The sequence below is a fragment of the Dendrobium catenatum genome, unplaced genomic scaffold (assembly GCF_001605985.2).
Source record: "Dendrobium catenatum unplaced genomic scaffold, ASM160598v2 fragScaff_scaffold_716, whole genome shotgun sequence".
NCBI classification, from domain to species: domain Eukaryota; kingdom Viridiplantae; phylum Streptophyta; class Magnoliopsida; order Asparagales; family Orchidaceae; genus Dendrobium; species Dendrobium catenatum.
Window position 1 is genome coordinate 11,971,231 of NW_021319178.1, and position 18,454 is coordinate 11,989,684.

The window sequence follows — 18,454 nt, forward strand, 5'->3', positions numbered from 1 at the left end:
CTGTTGTTGGTACCCAGGATGCTATTGCAACTACTATCAATGACCCAGCTCCCGAACAGCGCCCCACCCCTGACCCTGTCAATGATAACTTGACTGTTCTGAACTCTTCCGAGATAATTCCCAAGCACAACCTTGAGACCATTGCTGAAGTGGAAACCCTCCCGGTGATTCCGAACTTAAATTCACCTAATGAGGATACGGCCTCAACTTCCGGTTCTTCATTTTCTCTGGCTCTTCAGACCTCTCAATCCTTCCACTCTCCAAACAAATTTTCATCTTTGCAAGACAACTTGCAGGATGATGCGTTGGGCGAGGAAGACACAGGGCAATTTAAAACCAGTCACAAACAGTCTCCTATCTACATCAATACGGGGAAAAAGCCTGCCAAGGGGAAGGGTCGAAAACCCCCTAACAATCCAAAACACTAATGTTGGTTCCATCCATTGCGGTTTGGAACATCAGGGGATTTAACAACCCTGATAAAGTGCTTTGCTGCAGGCAATTGGCTCACAAGTTAAAGCTGGATATGGTGTGTATTTTGGAAAACAGGATCAATGCTGCTGCTCTACTTGATCCTTTTTTCAATTCTTCTCATTCTGTTCTCCCTTCTGAGGACAGTTGCAATAATTTTGACAAATCAAAATCTGGACGTATTTGGGTTAAGTGGAACTCTTCGAAATTATCTTTCACTCCTATTTTGGTCACTGATCAAAACATCTCTGGTTATGTCCAAATGGGTAATTCTACTCCTTTCTTGTTAACTGTTATATATGCTTCTAATAGTCCTTTTGAAAGGAATGCTCTTTGGGGTCACATTAGGCAAATATTGCCTACTCATCCTACTCCATGGATTCTTATGGGAGATTTCAACTGCTGTCGCTTTGCCCACGAAAAAGCTGGAGGTGTCTTATTGACTAAAAATAATCTTTGGGAGCTCAACCATCTGTTCTTTGATCTCAAACTGTATGACCTCAACTCTGTTGGTAGTAGGTATACCTGGTTCAATCAACGTCTTGATAATCCTATACATATCAAATTGGATAGGGCTATTGTTAATGAGGAATGGAAATCTTCCTTTCCTAACTCCTTTTGCTCATTCCAAAATCCGGCCTGCTCGGATCATTGCCCTATCATCCTTCATTCAGGTATTTCTACTTCATCTAAGCACAGATTTATGTTCAAAAATTTTTGGCCTAAATTGGACAGATATTGGGACTTGGTTCTGCATATTTTTTCATCCCCAACTTCTAGAAATCCAACTTTGGACTTCTGCAGCAAACTTAAACTCCTCAAAGTTAGCATCAAAAGTAAAGACTGGTCCAATTCTACTACTATTCAAAAACACATGGATGAGCTTAATATTCTGCAATCTGATTGCCTCAACAGTCTCAACTTGGATCCTCTTGATTCAACGCTTAATGCCAACCTTAAGGCTATTAACCAAAAAATAGCTGATTTTACTCACATGTTGGCTTCCTGGACTATACAACGTGCTAAAGCTAAGTGGCTAACTCAAGGTGAAGAGGACTTGAAATTCCTTTATGCTAAAATTCGTGCCAGGCAAAGTTCAAATAAAGCTGTCCTTAATTTGGCTTCTACCTTTAGCTCCTCTTCCAGGCAAGACACTGTTAATTCTATTATTGATCACTTTAAAACTTTGTTCAACCCTCCTTCACTTGCTGTATGTGATGTTATCCATTTTCCTATGGGAAATTGTATCACTTCTTTTATGTCTCATAATATTTCCCTTAATGCCACCACGGATGAAATTAAGGCAGCTGTATTCTCGGGAGCCTCTTCCTCTACTCCTGGACCTGATGGTTACAACTTCTTCTTTTATAAATCTGGTTGGCACATTCTCGGGCCGTTAGTTTGCAAGGCTGTTAGGGGATTTCTTTCTTCTGGTTATATGCCTAGTGGGGTGAAAGCAACGGCTATTGCTCTTGTGCCTAAATCTAAGCATACTGCCTCCTTTTCGGATTTTAGGCCTATAGCCTTGTGTAATGTCTTCTATAAGATAATTGCTAAAGTCTTGGCTAACAGACTAAAACCTATCATGCCTTTGATTATCAAAGACAACCAAGCTGGTTTTATAAAAGGTAGAATATCCACTGAAAATATTATTCTTGCTAATGAGTTGCTCTCTCTGAAATGTCAAAGAGGTGGACATAAAATTTTTTGTGCCAAGCTGGATATTCGAAAAGCATTTTATACGGTTTCTAGAGAATTTATTCTAGCTCGTTTAGGCCAAAAAGGTTTCCCTGGTAAGTTCATTGAGTGGGTTAAGGCATGCATCTATGATGTTAATTATTCTGTTCTTATAAACGGGGCTCTGGAAGGTTACTTTTCTTCATCTGCTGGGTTGAGGCAAGGCTGCCCCCTCAGCCCATATCTCTTTTGCTTTGTAATGGATGCACTTTCTGAGCTTATAGATAAAGGGGATTTTGAAGGGGTGGACATTGATGGATTCAAATTGACTCATCTTCTCTATGCAGATGATCTTCTCATATTTGGTAAAGCTACAGTAGACAACTGTCAAAATCTCATTAGCATTTTGACTTCTTTTGGTAAGGCCACTGGTTTATATGTGAATTTTGATAAAAGCTCTGTTATGTTTCCTAGTTTTGTTGCTAATCATCAGGAGATTTGTCATGCTCTAAACATCTCCAATTATAGTCACAAAATCTCTTATTTGGGCATCCCGCTTTCATTTAAGAGACTCTTACTGGCTGATTTCATGCCTCTGATGGATAGTATCAACAAAAATTAAATGGATGGAAAGCTAGTCTGTTATCTTTTGCTGGGCGCCTTCAATACTTGAAATTTACTATTCAAAACACTATTGCCTATTGGATAAGGGGCTCTATTATACCCAAAATTGTTATTAAGCATATTAAGAAAATCTCTTCTAGATTTCTTTTTTGTGGTGACTCTATGGCTGTTAAGAAGTTGATTATGGTATCCTGGGATAAAGTTTGCAGGCCTAAGTATTTTGGTGGTTTGGGATTGCCGTCTATTCCTGCTATTATTTTTGCCTTCAATTGTTCTATCATTAGCAGGTTTTACAACAGCTCTTCCCTCCTATCTAGCTGGTTATCTTTGAGATATCACTCACCTTGGAAGCCTTGCTCGGGCTCTGCTTCTTCTTTCTGGAAATGCTTAAGCAAATCTGCTGAGTTGGCTAGATCTTCTTTTCTTTTTAAGGTCAATGCCTCTTCTAATATTTCCCTATTTTGGGACCATTGGTGTAATAATTCCTCAATTTCTAACTATACTGGTGGCAATGCTTTGTTACAAACATTTGGTTCTAATGTCAAATTGTCGGCGCTGATTGTTGGTAACCAATGGTCCATCCCACAATAAAATTAAACATTTAGTAATAATATTAACTTAAAATATAAAAAGTATTTTAAGTTAATATTAATTTCAAATTAAAGGATTCAATTTTATGAGAAAAAAGGATTTAAAATTAACTAATATTAATTAAATAGATTTTTACATACATAACACCTAAAACTTTGAAAAATACTTATTAAACACGTAAACTACCATATTTACTTATATACCACTAAAAACTCATTTCTAACATTTGAAATAACACTCTGTAACGTTTCCATCAAAACCACTCCACTCCCCGACCTATTTGCGTGTGAAAGCTTCTCTGAAGGGGAAGATTGTGGCCTCTTCTTCGCTCAAGCTGGTAGTGTAACCTTCTCCCCGCGTGAGATCTTCTCCAACTCGTGAAACTATTTCGTTTGACAAGCCATTCGTGTGCCCTAGGTTCCTGTTCCCGCACGACTTCTCCGACAACCACCATAGCATCTTCATCATCAAGTTGGTATTATTGATGTTCTGACTCAAAAATTAATTTGAATAACATGTTATACGAGTTTTCTTGAGTTTTTATAAAAATCTGTAACAAATTTTTACAGTTTTCTAAATTGACATGAAACCGTAAGTTTTGAGTTGTTATAGCATGCTATATGAATTCTTAAGTAGTTGAATATCATGCTATATGAATTATCTTTACTTGTTGTAATAATCTACAACTGATTTTAAAGTTTCTAAACTGAGAGGAATGTGTATTTTTTGTTCACTCTGTTTAAATCCTTAATTATATACACACACATAAATGAATTCAAGTCATTTTTGCTACATTGTCCTCAAATTTGATGGATATTGGAGTGAGATGCAGGGTCAAGCTCGAATGAAGTATGTGGGTGGAAGTCAGAAAATCTTAAAGCTACAGAGAGATGAAATCAATTGTTTGTTGCTTAAAGAACGAGTTGAAGCACTTAGTCATTGGCTAAGGGATCAACCATTCGACTTACACTATCATGTGAATGGAACATCACCTAAGGATTACAAGTTGGTTTCTAGTGAATCAGATGTACTTGGCATGCTTGGCAGTTCTTATGAAAGGAATAGATTTGAGGTGGTGGTTGTAGTGAAATATGATGAGGAAGATATGTCCCAATCACAAAACATTCACACTAAAATTGACAATCAATTAATTGAAATGCATCTGTTTAGCTCAAAGATCGGACAAAATAATGATATTATAATAGATGATCATTGCGATGAGTTCTTCATACCTCAAAATGATGAGGCAAATAATTTATGTGTTGCTTTGAGGTTTGAGGATTCCCAAACTTTCAAGCAAGAAATTAGGTCTAATGCAATTTTATAGAATTATGCTATAAAGATACAGGCTAGTGACAAATCTATAGTAATTATTACTTGCGCATATAGAGGTTGCCCATGAAGAGTATATGCCTCATTGTGTCATGATGGGCACTCCTTTGAAATCAAAAAAATTGAATCAATTCATTTATGTCCTAGGGTCAATAGAGCTGAAAACAACCAAGCTACTACTACTTGGGTCGCTCAAGAAATCAAAGACCTTGTAAAGAAAAATCTTGATATCCCGCCAAAAGATAATAGCAATAACTTGGAGACAAGTTACGAATTATCATTGCCATATATGAAACTTTGGCGTTCAAGAGAGTTAGCAAGAGATACAATGTTTAGCTCTATCGATGATAACTATATGTGGGTGCCTATGCTGAGGTCTGAGTTAACCAACAGGAATTCTGGTTCTCACATTACATATATGTGCGACACCAAAATAAATGCATTCAAGAGATTATTTGTTAGCTTCAAAGTGTGAAATGATGGATTCATTGTCGGTTGTAGATATTTAATTAGAGTTGATGCTTGCCATCTCAAATAAAAATATCTTGGCGTACTACTATTCGCAAACTATTTGGATGGCAATAATGGTCTCTACACAATAGCCTATGTCGTTGCAGAATCAGACTCTAAGAAATCAGGGGAGTGGTTCTTGAAAACTTGTTATAAAGTTTTAGTTGTGAAATTGAATAATTAGCCTTCATATCTGACATGGAGAAGGGCCTTGGTTAAGCTATAAAGCTTATTTTCCCAAATGCTGAGTATAGAGTGTGCATGAGACACATGTGGAAGAATATTAAAAAACTCTTTTGGTGTGAAGATGGCCCAAACTTTAGAATCAGTTTGGACGGTAGCAAAAACTTGCAAGTTACATGATTTGCACATAAAATTTGAAGAGATCTTCAAAATCAGTCCACAAGTATTATCTTACTTGAATGTGTTGTCATGCAAGTGGTCTAAGGCAACATTCTCAAAGCACATTAAAAATCATTACAATACGAACAATATGTTTGAATCATTTAATGCATGGGTTGAAGAAGAAAGAAGTAAGCCTGTAGTTGATTTGGTTGACATGATTAGAGGAAAGCTTATGAAACAATCCTCTCATAGAAAGATTAATTGTGCTTCTTGGAGAGGTCAACTAGTACCTATGGCGGAAGATTACATAAGAGATATAAGTACAAGGAAATAGAATTTTATAATTCTCCAGTCGACTTTAAATAGAGATGAAGTTGAGGGACTTCATGAAAGACATGAGGTTGAACATAGAAAGGAAGGAATATAGTTGTGGTTTATGGAAATTAAGTGGTCTACCCTATATACACAGTGTTGCATTCATTGGAACGAGACAACATACCTTATGACATACATATATTGATGATCACTAATACCTAAATAAGTAAGCTATTAACCTTATTTTTGGTTCCACCTAAGTTCCTTGTTGCATTACTTATCTTAACAGTTTATGTTTAAGTAAGCTATTAACCTTATTTTTGGTTCCACCTAATTTCCTTATTGCATTACTTATCTTAAGTTAGCCAAACAAAGAGATAGGAGTAGTAAGGATTTAGTTCAAGTGAAGTGTATTAAAGATGAAGATCAAAAAATACTTTTCTAGTCGTCTTAGATGGTTTGGTCACATAAAACGGCGGCCTTGTGATGACCCGGTTAGGAGAGTAGAGGTATTAGATTTGACTTATGTTAAGAAAGGTAGGGGTAGACCTAAAAAGACTTGGTTAGAAAATATTAGGAATGACCTTTCTTTATTAGGTTTAAATGAGAATTTGACTTTTAATAGAACACAATGGAGAAAAAGGATTCATGTAGCCGACCCCACGTAGTGGGATAAAGGCTTGATGTTGTTGTTGTTGTTGTATTACTTATCTTAACAGTTTATGTTTAATGATTAGATACAAAATGGCTTATGATGGTGCATTCTCAACACTACCTAGAAAGGATCTATGGGCTACAGTCAGTGATGGTGAGGTAGTTACAACGCCAAGTTCTCTTTGGCCGTGAGGTAGACCTAAAAAAAGGCAAATTAAGAATTTCTTGGAAAAAGGGACAAACAAAACTTGTACACATGTGTAGTCACTATAACTTATGGGATCATCATAAAAGAACTTGTAAGAATCCATTAAATATGGAAGTTGAGGAGAATGCTAAAGAGACTATATCTGATGACCAGCTGCCTACCACATCGACTGCTCGTCCAAAGCTGAATATATGTTATCCAAACTAACTTCTGTTTAGTTTTGTTTTTTATTGTAGGTCTTTGGAATAGGAATAAAAAGTTAAAACTAATGAGAAATTGTCACCTGATAAATTTTTACCGTGATGTAGTATTTTGGATTGGAGAATGCTAATGAGACAATTCATTTATCTGCTTGTTACACGAACTGAAGCAATATTTTAGATGGATGATTGTGCAATACTTGCTTATTCCAACATTGAAATTGTTTGTATTTTGTGAGCTATAAAGAGTTTGTGAGGTTGCCTACTGTTTGAAGCTTTGCATAGCCATGATTGGTTAATAACCAACATTCCATAAGAAAACTGACTTCAACCTGTTTGAAGCTTTGTTTAGTATCATATTAAATTTCTTTAAAATGCTTTGGTGGAAATATTAGTTATTGGTTTTTGAACCTATCATGATCATGCCTGCTATCAATTCTCCCAGGAAAACCAAAGCTTTGAATGGTTAGCGTAGCTTGATCATGTTTTGGATTTTTAGCAAATCTTGTGAAAGAAAATTACCAAGCAATTGTTCATTCAATATCTAGAAAAGAGATACTTCTTATTCAAATAAAAAGTGAGTCAACAATTACATCTCGTGACCAAAGATTTTATAACAATAAGTACAATCAAAATTAAAATAACCACAATAACCAATAAGATTCTTATTTGTACAAGGTCGGTTCTAACTATAGAAACTTGAGTTGAGCTGGTTTCAACAACATGTACACTACTATGAGAATCATTTACTTTATCACACCACTGAAAAAAATGACAATCACCTTATGATCTGTTCCGAGAGCATCTGTAGAATTTTCTTCCATAATGCGATTTGTATGACATATATATTATACATTGCAAATTGCAATGACAATATATTTGATTACTTGCATTTTTAATTGGTGTGGCTAACGAGCTCGAACTCATTGCAGAATGGCTGAATGACTTGAGAAGCAATTAAAAAACACATTCAAAATGAAAAATTGGCAAACTTCAGTAATGCATAGCATTAAACCTGATAAATAAAAAACTAGTAAGTTAAATATATGCATTACTCCTATTTGTTCCTAAAGGGATGCGAAACTCCTGACAAATTTCCAACTTCATGAAGCTACTCTGCTCTCAACCGAAAGTTGGCATCTACATCTATTTTATTACCGTTTGCAGCCACTTCAACCTTTTATACATATATAAAGATGAGAAGATGTAATGCAGACTAATTTTTATAGGTTTTAGTTGGTTCCTATAAGAGGTGAAGTGCGATTGATTGGAGAAGAAGACGATAAAATAATAACTTATAGGAGGCGAAGTGCGACTGATTGGAGAAGAAGACAAGAAAACAAAAACTAATACATTCATATGGTGAAAAAAATTATAACCATCCTTCGATCTTTGAACAACAACTAACACATTCACGAAATGTAAAATATGAACATCAAACCTTGCCGATTGATCTTCGAACGCGACTGAGAAGATGTAAGGCTAAGGGAAGATATGCCTTGTGTGAAACCGTCAAATATGACAGAGACGGTAAGGGTTTGGACTCGCAACCAAGGGGAAGATGAAGGGAATACGATGCATTGCAGAGAAGGGAAGGGTTTCGTGACTGAAGGGAAGAGACGCGTGGTAGGTCTTTTTACACAGAACTTAAATGACATGAGAGAATAATAAAAAAGGGTCTTTTTAGTGGTATATAAGTAAATATGGTAGTTTAGGTGTTTAATATGTATTTTTCAAAGTTTTAGGTGTTTTGTATTTAAAAATCCCTTAATTAAAATAGATTTGATGGTGCGGACGACGGTAGATGGACCGCATCGAGCCAGGATTAGCAGACTGAACCGCAAAGGCAATTATTGTTAATGACGTATTAATTACCAATGATCACACCTCCAGTAATCTTTGGCCATTAATGCAGCCGAAATGAAACCACGGATGTGGTTTACTTAACCACGTTAGTAAGCTCTCAGGACCATCCAGTCGAGCGCGGCTTCAATTGAACAGTCAAGATTTTGACGGACGAGCGGATCTTCGATCATCCATTAATACATTTTGAATTGAGATGTGGAATGATGTGATCTAGGCTGTTGATCACAAATCAATGGTCCAGAAAACATACACTATATTTTTATTATGATTGAACCATATGTTATGTTTTTTGCTTCGTTCTCTCGATCAGCTTGATCAATTTAAATAAAATTATAAACGTAGAATGCTTGAATGAATGAAAAATATGGGGAAGTGATTTGGCATTTTGAAAAGCTCTATTCAGAAAGCTAATTTTATCTAAGTGTTTGACATAAGGTTTGAGTTTTAGAAGAATTTAACCATTTGATTTGAGGGATTTTGGTTTCTTTGAATTTGTAATATGTCCACTCTATTTTTCCCTGTTGAATCCGCGATCGAAAGAGCTATGGATCAAACAGATGGAGCCTTGGACAAATCTAGCTTGAGTTCATCGTAGTGCTTATTGTCGGCAAGGTTTTAATGGAGGAGGTAAAGGGGCAAGCGGAGAGAGCTTAAGGCTATGGATTAGAGTTTGGAATAATGTATGAGGTTTTGAATGGGTTTGACCAAGTGTGTTTGAGTTGACCAAGTCAAATTAATTTTGTTTGGTTGGCCAATGATTATAAATATTTAGGCTATGATTGAAAGTTGATTTATAGTTTAAATGGATTGAGTTGACTAGGTACAATTAAATGGGTCACATATGCAAATTTTGACCATTCCTAGACCTAATTGACCAAGTCAACTATTGACTGTGTCAAGGGTCCAATCAAGTCCAAATCATTAATGTAAGTGATCGGGGGAATTTAAAGGGGTTTGAGGTTGATCTAGAGCTTGATTCAAATATAAAAGGGCTTAAGGATTAGTTTAGTCAACCATGTTGACCCAGTGTCAAGGATTGGGCTTGACATATTTGAAATGATATTTAAAGTCTATTGGAGGTGCTCTAAAGGGCTGCGAAGGCCATTTCAGTGGAAATGACCAAATTGAACCTTAAAGGACATTTGTGTCAATCTTGATTAACTTGGTCAACCAAATTGACCCAAGGTCTTAGTTTGGACTCAACAGGTTTGATTTGATATTTTAAGTATGTTGGAGGTGGTTTCCTAGGTTAGAAAGGTCATGTTATTCAAATTAACTATTTGGACCCTTAGGAGCTTGTTTGGTCAACCTAGGTTGACTTGGTCAATAGGGTTAACCCATGGTCTAGGTTTGGATCCAATAGGTTTGGAATGATATTTGGATACTAGTGGAGGTTATCCCAAGGTCTAGATTGGTCATTTCAATAAAAATGACCTATTGGCCCTTAGGGGTCAACCCTAGTTGACTTGGTCGACCAAAGTTGACCCAAGGTCTGGGTTTGAGTCCTATGCACTCCTAATGAGGTTTAAGATGCATTGGAGAAGGTTTTGAGATTTGATTTGAATAGGTCATATTGAAGTTTGGAGAAAACTTTAAAATTTCCCTTAAGAGGAATTTTAGTCATTTTGACCCTTAATTAACTAGGGATCAAAGTGGGTCCAACAACATATAATTTACTGCTTAACATATCATGATCAAGGGTATGGATATGGTTAGAGGCTTTGGAGAAAGCTCTAAGCTCATAATCCACTCGATGGCATGTCTAGTGGCATAGATCGTAAATATTTAAAGGTTTTATAGTCTTCAGATTTTAATTGAGTTTCTAGGGTTATAGGCCTCAAATTGAGCTCAAACTTAGAGGGTAGACCCTAGGGACATGCCTAATCAATATGAAATTGATATATCATGAATATGGTGGGGTCATTTAACTTGGTTTTGAGGTGTTTGAAAAATCATAAAAAAGGCTTTTAGGACAGGGCCTTTGAAACTTGTAATTTGGTTTGTATTTCTAGATTTAAGCTAGATTTTTTTATTTGACTGCTTGAATTTAAATTATTCAAATCACTGACAATCATTTGAATGATCATAAATGATTGGATTGTAGAAGCTAGATTAGATGCAGGATCAAGGTTTAAATTGGATTGAGATCTGAATAAGTTTAAAGTCTGAACATAATTGAAGTTTGAATTGATTTGAGTTCAAGAATAACTTGAATCTAGATTAATCCTAGGGTCCGAGTTGATTGTGTCTAGATTGATCTTGGGTTTAGTTAGATCATAGGGTTTGGATAGATCTAAGGTCCGGATAGATCTTAGGGTTTGGATAGATCTAGGGACTGGATTGGTCTCAGTGACCTCATACAAAAATGAGATCAATAGTCACATTTACATGTTGAAAAAGGTGTTATATCGATTAAAATAAGCACAAAGAGTGTAACACCATAAGCTTAGTAAATTTTTACTAAATAATTTATTTATAATGGATAATATTGGTATTATATTATTTATTAAAGAATGAAGTCTAACATATTAATAGTTTAAATCTATGTAGATGATATATTATTCAGAATGATGAATGACAACTTATGTGAAGAATTTTTATCTATTATGAGTTATGAGTTTAAGACATATAGTATGATGGAGGAGTTGACTTATTTTTCAAGATATTAAACATGGGAATAATGGTATTTTTTATTAGTATGTTTAAGCATTAAATATGAATTTTGGTATAGAAATATGTATAAATGTGAATATCCCCATGAGGCCTATTGCTTAGTTGGATAAGAACCCCAAGGGAAACTTATATATCCAAAAATATATAGAAGTATGATAGAATATTTATTGTATTTGACTATTGCTCGAACTAATATTAGTTTTATCATATGTATATAAGCACACTTTCAAGATGAATCTAGATAATCACCATTGGTTATGGTTAAATGTATCCTTCGATATCTCATAGGGACACTAGGCATGGGTATTTGGTATCCTAGGGATAGTGTGTTGTTTAACCTGATAGGTTATTCTAACATAAGGTTTGTAATCTATAAAGTTTATATGAAAAATATACCAGGAATATGCCAATTCATTGAACATTCATTGATCTCCTGGTCCAATAAAAATAAAATTGTATAGCATTATATACTATAGAAGTAGAATTCATAAGAAGTTGCATCACTTAGTTATATGGCTAAAGTAATAACTTTTTTGTTTTAGTCTGCACGTCGACACCATATCGATCTTATGTGATAATGCTAGTGTCATTTGTATAAAAAAGAACTCAATTCAACATTCTTATACAAAACACAATATTATTCACCATTACTTAATCATATATCGAAAAGATTGTGTTGATTTTCAATTTATCAATATTAACAATTAGTTAGTAGATATTATAAAAGCACTTAGTTATGAAAGGTTTAGTATACTTAGAATTGGATTATGAGTGATAGACTTAGGTGCCTAGACTAGATGTTATGTTTTTTGAGGGAATTATCTATATTATGTTATGTGTGTTTATTTTTCTAAATGTTGGTTCATTCTTATTATTTATTTTGTTTTATTATTTTATATTTTTTTATTTTGTAATGCTTGTGCATGTATTAGGAGGTCCTTGGATACCTGAAGATTAAAATAATGAGAAAAACTTATAAAATTGATATCGTACTTAGTGTAGCATCAGGAGCATCAAAAGAATCAGATCATAGAAAGGGTCCAACCACTACAACCTAGATTGTTGGCCGTAAAAATTATTGATAAAGTTTGAACATTTCAACATAGCAATCATCAAAGGCTCCTCAATATAAGTCAAACAATTCTAACTTTATAGTGTCAAGAGCTCGGAATACATTTTTCCTATAAAGGCTCATCTTGTTAAAACTTTTGCATCTTCCAATGTAGATCGTCATAGTTAGCCAATACATCCTATAAGAAATGACCATGAAAGTTAAATGGATGGTTGTGAAACCACCTGAACTACAGAATGTCACACCAAGAGGGAGTTGAATTTTTGTTTTAAAAATCTTTTTTAAAATTCCCTTTTGAAATTTAAGCAACCAAATTTAAACTTTAAAATGCAGAAGCTAATAGCAAGAACAAATAGTATTTTTTTATTTTGATTTTTGTAGAAACAACTATATATATATATTTCTTATTTTTTACTTCTTTTTTCCAGCAAAGACTAAATCTCAAAACAATCATAAAGATTTGTATCTTTAGGATAAAATTGCTTAACCTAAATCTACAAAAATTAAAAGTACAATAAGTAAAGCATAAGAAAGCAAAGTGCAGAAAAGAAATGAAGAAGTACACTAGAATTTATAGTGGTTAAGTCAACTTGACCTATGTCCCCTCCCCAGAATCATCCTCTCTAGGTATTACACTAAATACTTAGTGACTCTTATGTATCCCCTACAGTAAGGTGGAGAAGCCCTTACAAAATCAATTCCACCAACCCTATGCATGCAGTAGCCAAATCCCTTTCACCAATATAATGCAGCGGAGTAGCTGAATCCCTTTCACTAACTTGGTGCAGTAGAGTAGCCAAATCACTTTCACCCTCCTGATGAAGTGGAGTGGCTCAATAATTTTAACCTTTCAAGGTGTGGCAGAGTAGTCGTTGGCTCTTTGACAACAAGAGCTTCTTCATGAAGTTTTCCTTAAGATAAACCTTGGCTCATGGAGGAACAAAGGTTGACATCGGTCGGAGCAACCATGTAAAAACTCCCTTTTACACTCCTTTGCACACACACAAGGATCGTCTCCCTCTCTCATAACTTCACGTCTCTCTCCCTTGCACAAAGCTCTCTCTTCAAACCCTTGCTTAAAGAAGATTCACGCTCTCAGACTACAAAAGACTCTTGTAAAGTCTATTAAGAAAGCTTAAATAATGGGCTTCCAAAAATCCTAATTTTTTAATTATGTCAATTTTTTTCATACAATACGATAATGGGATCATACAATACTATTAATTTAATCACCCCCACTATTAGTATTGTATGATAAATAGTAGTACAGTATGGCCAATTCAATTTCTCTACTGATCATACTGGATGAATGAATGGTAATACAATATGATTAGTTCAAATCAAACATCAAATCATACAAGATGAACCAAACATCATCTAGAGTGTCATTAAGTGATTTTTGTTGTACAATATAATATGTAATCAATTCAGATATGTATGATCCTTAATTTATTGGCCTAATTAGACAATAATTCAAAAGATCGTATAGTGCCAAATGATTTCTAAAGTACAAACATATTAAATTTCAAATTTTCCCATTTTAGGCAAGTTAGATTGGATGGTGGGGTTTCTAGTTATATCTGATCATCCAATTCAATATGGTTTTTATACTGAATGACTAGTTATAATTCACTTTTATTTTTTCATTTAAATTAAATATTTTAATTAATTCTATTTCAATTGATCATATAGTAAGATTAAAAGAAAAATTTAATTTTTTTTTTTTCACTCTCCCTTTGTGTGTGCAATGTTGCTAAGCTAATATTCACCTTTTTACATAATCGACTCAAGAAAGAATACAATTACATACTTCTTAAAACAATCTTAACATATATAATCTATTCTGGAGATCTAATTCTCTAAGGATCGTGTGTATTTTGAACTTGAAATGTTTGTACTGCACATAGAAAAATATATAATATATAGAGCAAAAGAAATTAAATAAAAATCTAATAGTGTTTATGATCATCAAAATTTAAGATTGGGAACTTGAATTATAATAGACCATTTATTTACTTCTTTCAACTTAGCCATTAGCATCAATATTTAATATTTACATAACATTGATATTCATTTATTATCAAATAATATATTCAACGTGCAGCAAGAATAGACATGATATGTGACAATCAACATTTAAACAAATAAGTGATTAACATTCTTAATTAAAAATATCTTGAATTCCTCTAAATAGGCGATCGTATAAAAATTTATAAGACTTCTAAAAATCATCATATCATGCTCAATATGAAGAAATATCTATTTGCATGAAATTATATAATATAACAAATATTAAGTTTTAAGAATGATATTGCTACTTATATTAGAGATTGAATATCTCACATAAATTATATGATCTTCTTTAGATTGAACTTCTTGATTTCTATCACCTCAACTTCTCATACTTTCATAAACAATCTAATAATCATAATTTTCTAAATTTAAGATAAGTTTCTAAGTTGTATATTGAAGCTAAATCAATTGTCATCAAATAAATTTTTTATCACAATTTTTTTTCTCATTTAAGCTTTCAATTTTATAAATTGAAATCCAAACTTAATTTAGGAAAAAAAATGCTAAAATAAAAGTCTTATTAAAATCTTTAATTCTTCACTTTTTTCTTATTTTTCCTCGTTCTTCCTCTTCGTTTTCTTTGTTTTTCTCTCCCTCCTTCTTCTTCTTCTTCTTCTTTCCTTCTTCCTTCTTCTATTATGTCTCCTTCACTCATTTTCCTTCTTTTCATCATTTCCTTCTTTTACTTATTTTTCCACTCTGTTTCACTGTGACAAACCTCCAATTCCTTTTTCTCATCCTTCCTTTCTTACGCAAGCCTCCCTTCTTCTTTTCTTCATCTAATTTTTCTTCTCCATTATCTTTTTCTTCTTCTTCTTCTTCTTCTTACATACCCATGCACCCATTTATTTCATATTTCAGCTCCATGCTTTACTTCCTAAGCCTATATATCCAAGCCTCTCGCTTTTATTACAAAATAGAGGAAATTAGAATTAGGTTAAGGTTGAAATTGTATAAGGTAGGCTTAGGTTATTAAGAATCAAATTAATTAATAATGTAATAAACTACCATATAAGCTATCACTCGATCAATTTATTTATTTACCTTTTCATGGCAAGAAATTTTGGGAAAATTAATTTTAGTACATTACAATAATTAAATGAATAGTGACATTAAAAAAAAAATGAATAGTGACATTAAATACTTCAAGGAATGTGCAACAACATCGTACATAGTGTGTACAAGGTTTTATATAGTGGTATGAGGTTGTACATAGTGTGTATGAGATTGTACATAGTGTGTACACACTGTGTACAAGTTGTACATACTATGTAGAGAGAGTTATTATAAAATATTATAAACACATTTGTAGAGTATTTCTCTTAATATTTTTTCCATTCTACCATAGGGTGTGTACAAGTATAAGAACGAGGCATACAAGATGTATCAGAAGTATGCACATAATGATAGTTTTAGTGTTCATAAGGAGTATCATAGTTACTAGCTAAATTCTATAAAAAATAAGATATAAGGACTTTATTTGTTCAAAATCTGATTTCAAGAAGGGTCCTTATTTTAATTTACAAATGAAATATCAAAGATCAGATACCAGAACAGGTTGTCCATCTATGATTAGGTTTATAGTTGTTAAAGATGAAAATTGGAAGATGCAAAAATTTATAGAAAGCCGTAATCATGATTTAACTAGGCCAAAATGTTTATTAATTTATATTATACAAAAACTTTAGAAGATTGAATAATATATTTTTAGTAATATATATGCACATGATTGTACATAGTGTTTATATGACAACCAAACGTTTGTACACATTATGTACAAGAGCTTGTACACACTGTATACAAAGGGTCTAGATTTGCCTTATACATAAATTGTACATGCTTGTAATTTTTTTTTTTACTCCCCGTATCTCTTAATATTGAATATAAAGCAACATATTATTAACACAACAAAGTAATTCTTTATATTTAATTCAACATTTATTATTTTTAATATCATTACAGATATGTTTATTTTTCTCATTATCAAAGGCATTCCTCCATTTTTCAATTTTAAATCTTTTACTATTTCTTGCTATTATCCATTCATCATAAAAAAATATATCATTATGCTAATTATAAGTTTATACAAAGTGTGTATAAGAGCTTGTACACATTACATATAATCTAGCAAAAAATTTTTTACTCCCCATATTTATTAACAATGAATTCAATATAATATAAAATAAAATAACATATTAATAACACAACCAAGTAATTATTTATATTTAATTCAACATTTATTATTTTTAATATCACCCCTGATATTTTTATTCTTCTCATCATCAAACACATTCCTCCATTTTTCAATTTTAAATCTTTTACTAATTTTTATTATTATCCATTTGTCAATAAAAATATATCATTATGTTAATTATAAGCTTGCACACAATATGTACAAAAGCATGTAGACATTGTGTACAACCTTGTACACACTGTGTAAATATTTTTTTTACTCCTCTTATTTATTAACATTGGATTCAATATAATATAAAATAAAATAACATATTAATAACACAATAGGGTAATATTTTATTTTTAATTCAACATTTATTTTTTTAATATCATTGATAAATCATGAAAAATCATCTTGATCGTGCACGAATCTCGAGGTTGAATCAAATTGGAAACTTCTAACATTAAAATTGAGACCATCCAAACTCCGATTTTAGCAAACTTACAGTCAAACTGAACGTCTAAAAAATACGAACCCAAAGACTCCAAATTCGAGTCAATCCGAGTCCAAATGGGTCCAAATAGAGGATTCGAAGCACTGTTGGAAGGTTCAAACAATAATTTGGATTACCAAATGGTTTCCAAACATGACATGCTTGTAGTTGAATCGAGCGGCTTAACGAGATGAATATAATGAGCCCAAGATCACAAAATTATGATATCATTAAGACATTTAAATGCCTAGTAAATGGTCCATGATCAAGGGAATCAACAACGACCATATATCCAAAGCACTCCAACTTACCCCTGAACTTCAATCTATTTACAAGTCATGCCACTCTAGAAAATACATAAATAGAGCTCCTGTTTTCTCATGAAAGGGGACCAAGCCAAAGGAAGAGAAGAGAGAAGCCAGAGATCGCTCTTGCCTCCTCGCTCCTCCATGACCATCACCCAGAGTTCTACCTAACCACCAAGTGACATCATAGTTCAATCAAGTCCTTATCGGACCATCGCCTAATGCTGAAGTTCTGCCTAACCACTGACTAATGTCGTAGTTCTGCCAAACCACCGCCGAACCACCGCATGACACTGGAGTTTCGCCAAACCATCGACTGACACCAGAGTTATACCAAACCACCGTCGGACAACTACTTGATGCCGGAGTTCCGTTGAACCACAGACTAACACCGGAGTTCCGTTGAACCATTAACTAACGCCGGAGTACTGCCAAATTTTTGCCAGACCATCGCCTGACGCCGGAGTTCTACCAAACCACCGAGTGATGTTGTAGTTATGCCTGTAAAGGCCATTTTGCTCCAGGTTCATCCGGACGAAGTTGAATCGTCCGGGACGATCGGTACAGGTTGTTCAAGGAAAACAGTTTTGGCTGCATGGTTCGTCGGGACGAAATTTGGATCGTCTGGACGAAAATTCTCCCGAGGACAAATTGCCGGGGACGTTAATTAATCTCGTCTGGACGAAATTCGTCCAGAGCCAGATCTTCCCGAAACGAAGTTGTGATCGTCCAGGACGATCAGTCTGGATATATATAGAAATGAGATATTTTGAAGAGAGAGAAAGACGAAGGAAAAAGTGGATTTTTGGGCAACGCCGGTCCGTTTTCGTCCGTCGAGATAGTTCAAGAAATTGGTATACGCAAGGTAAGGC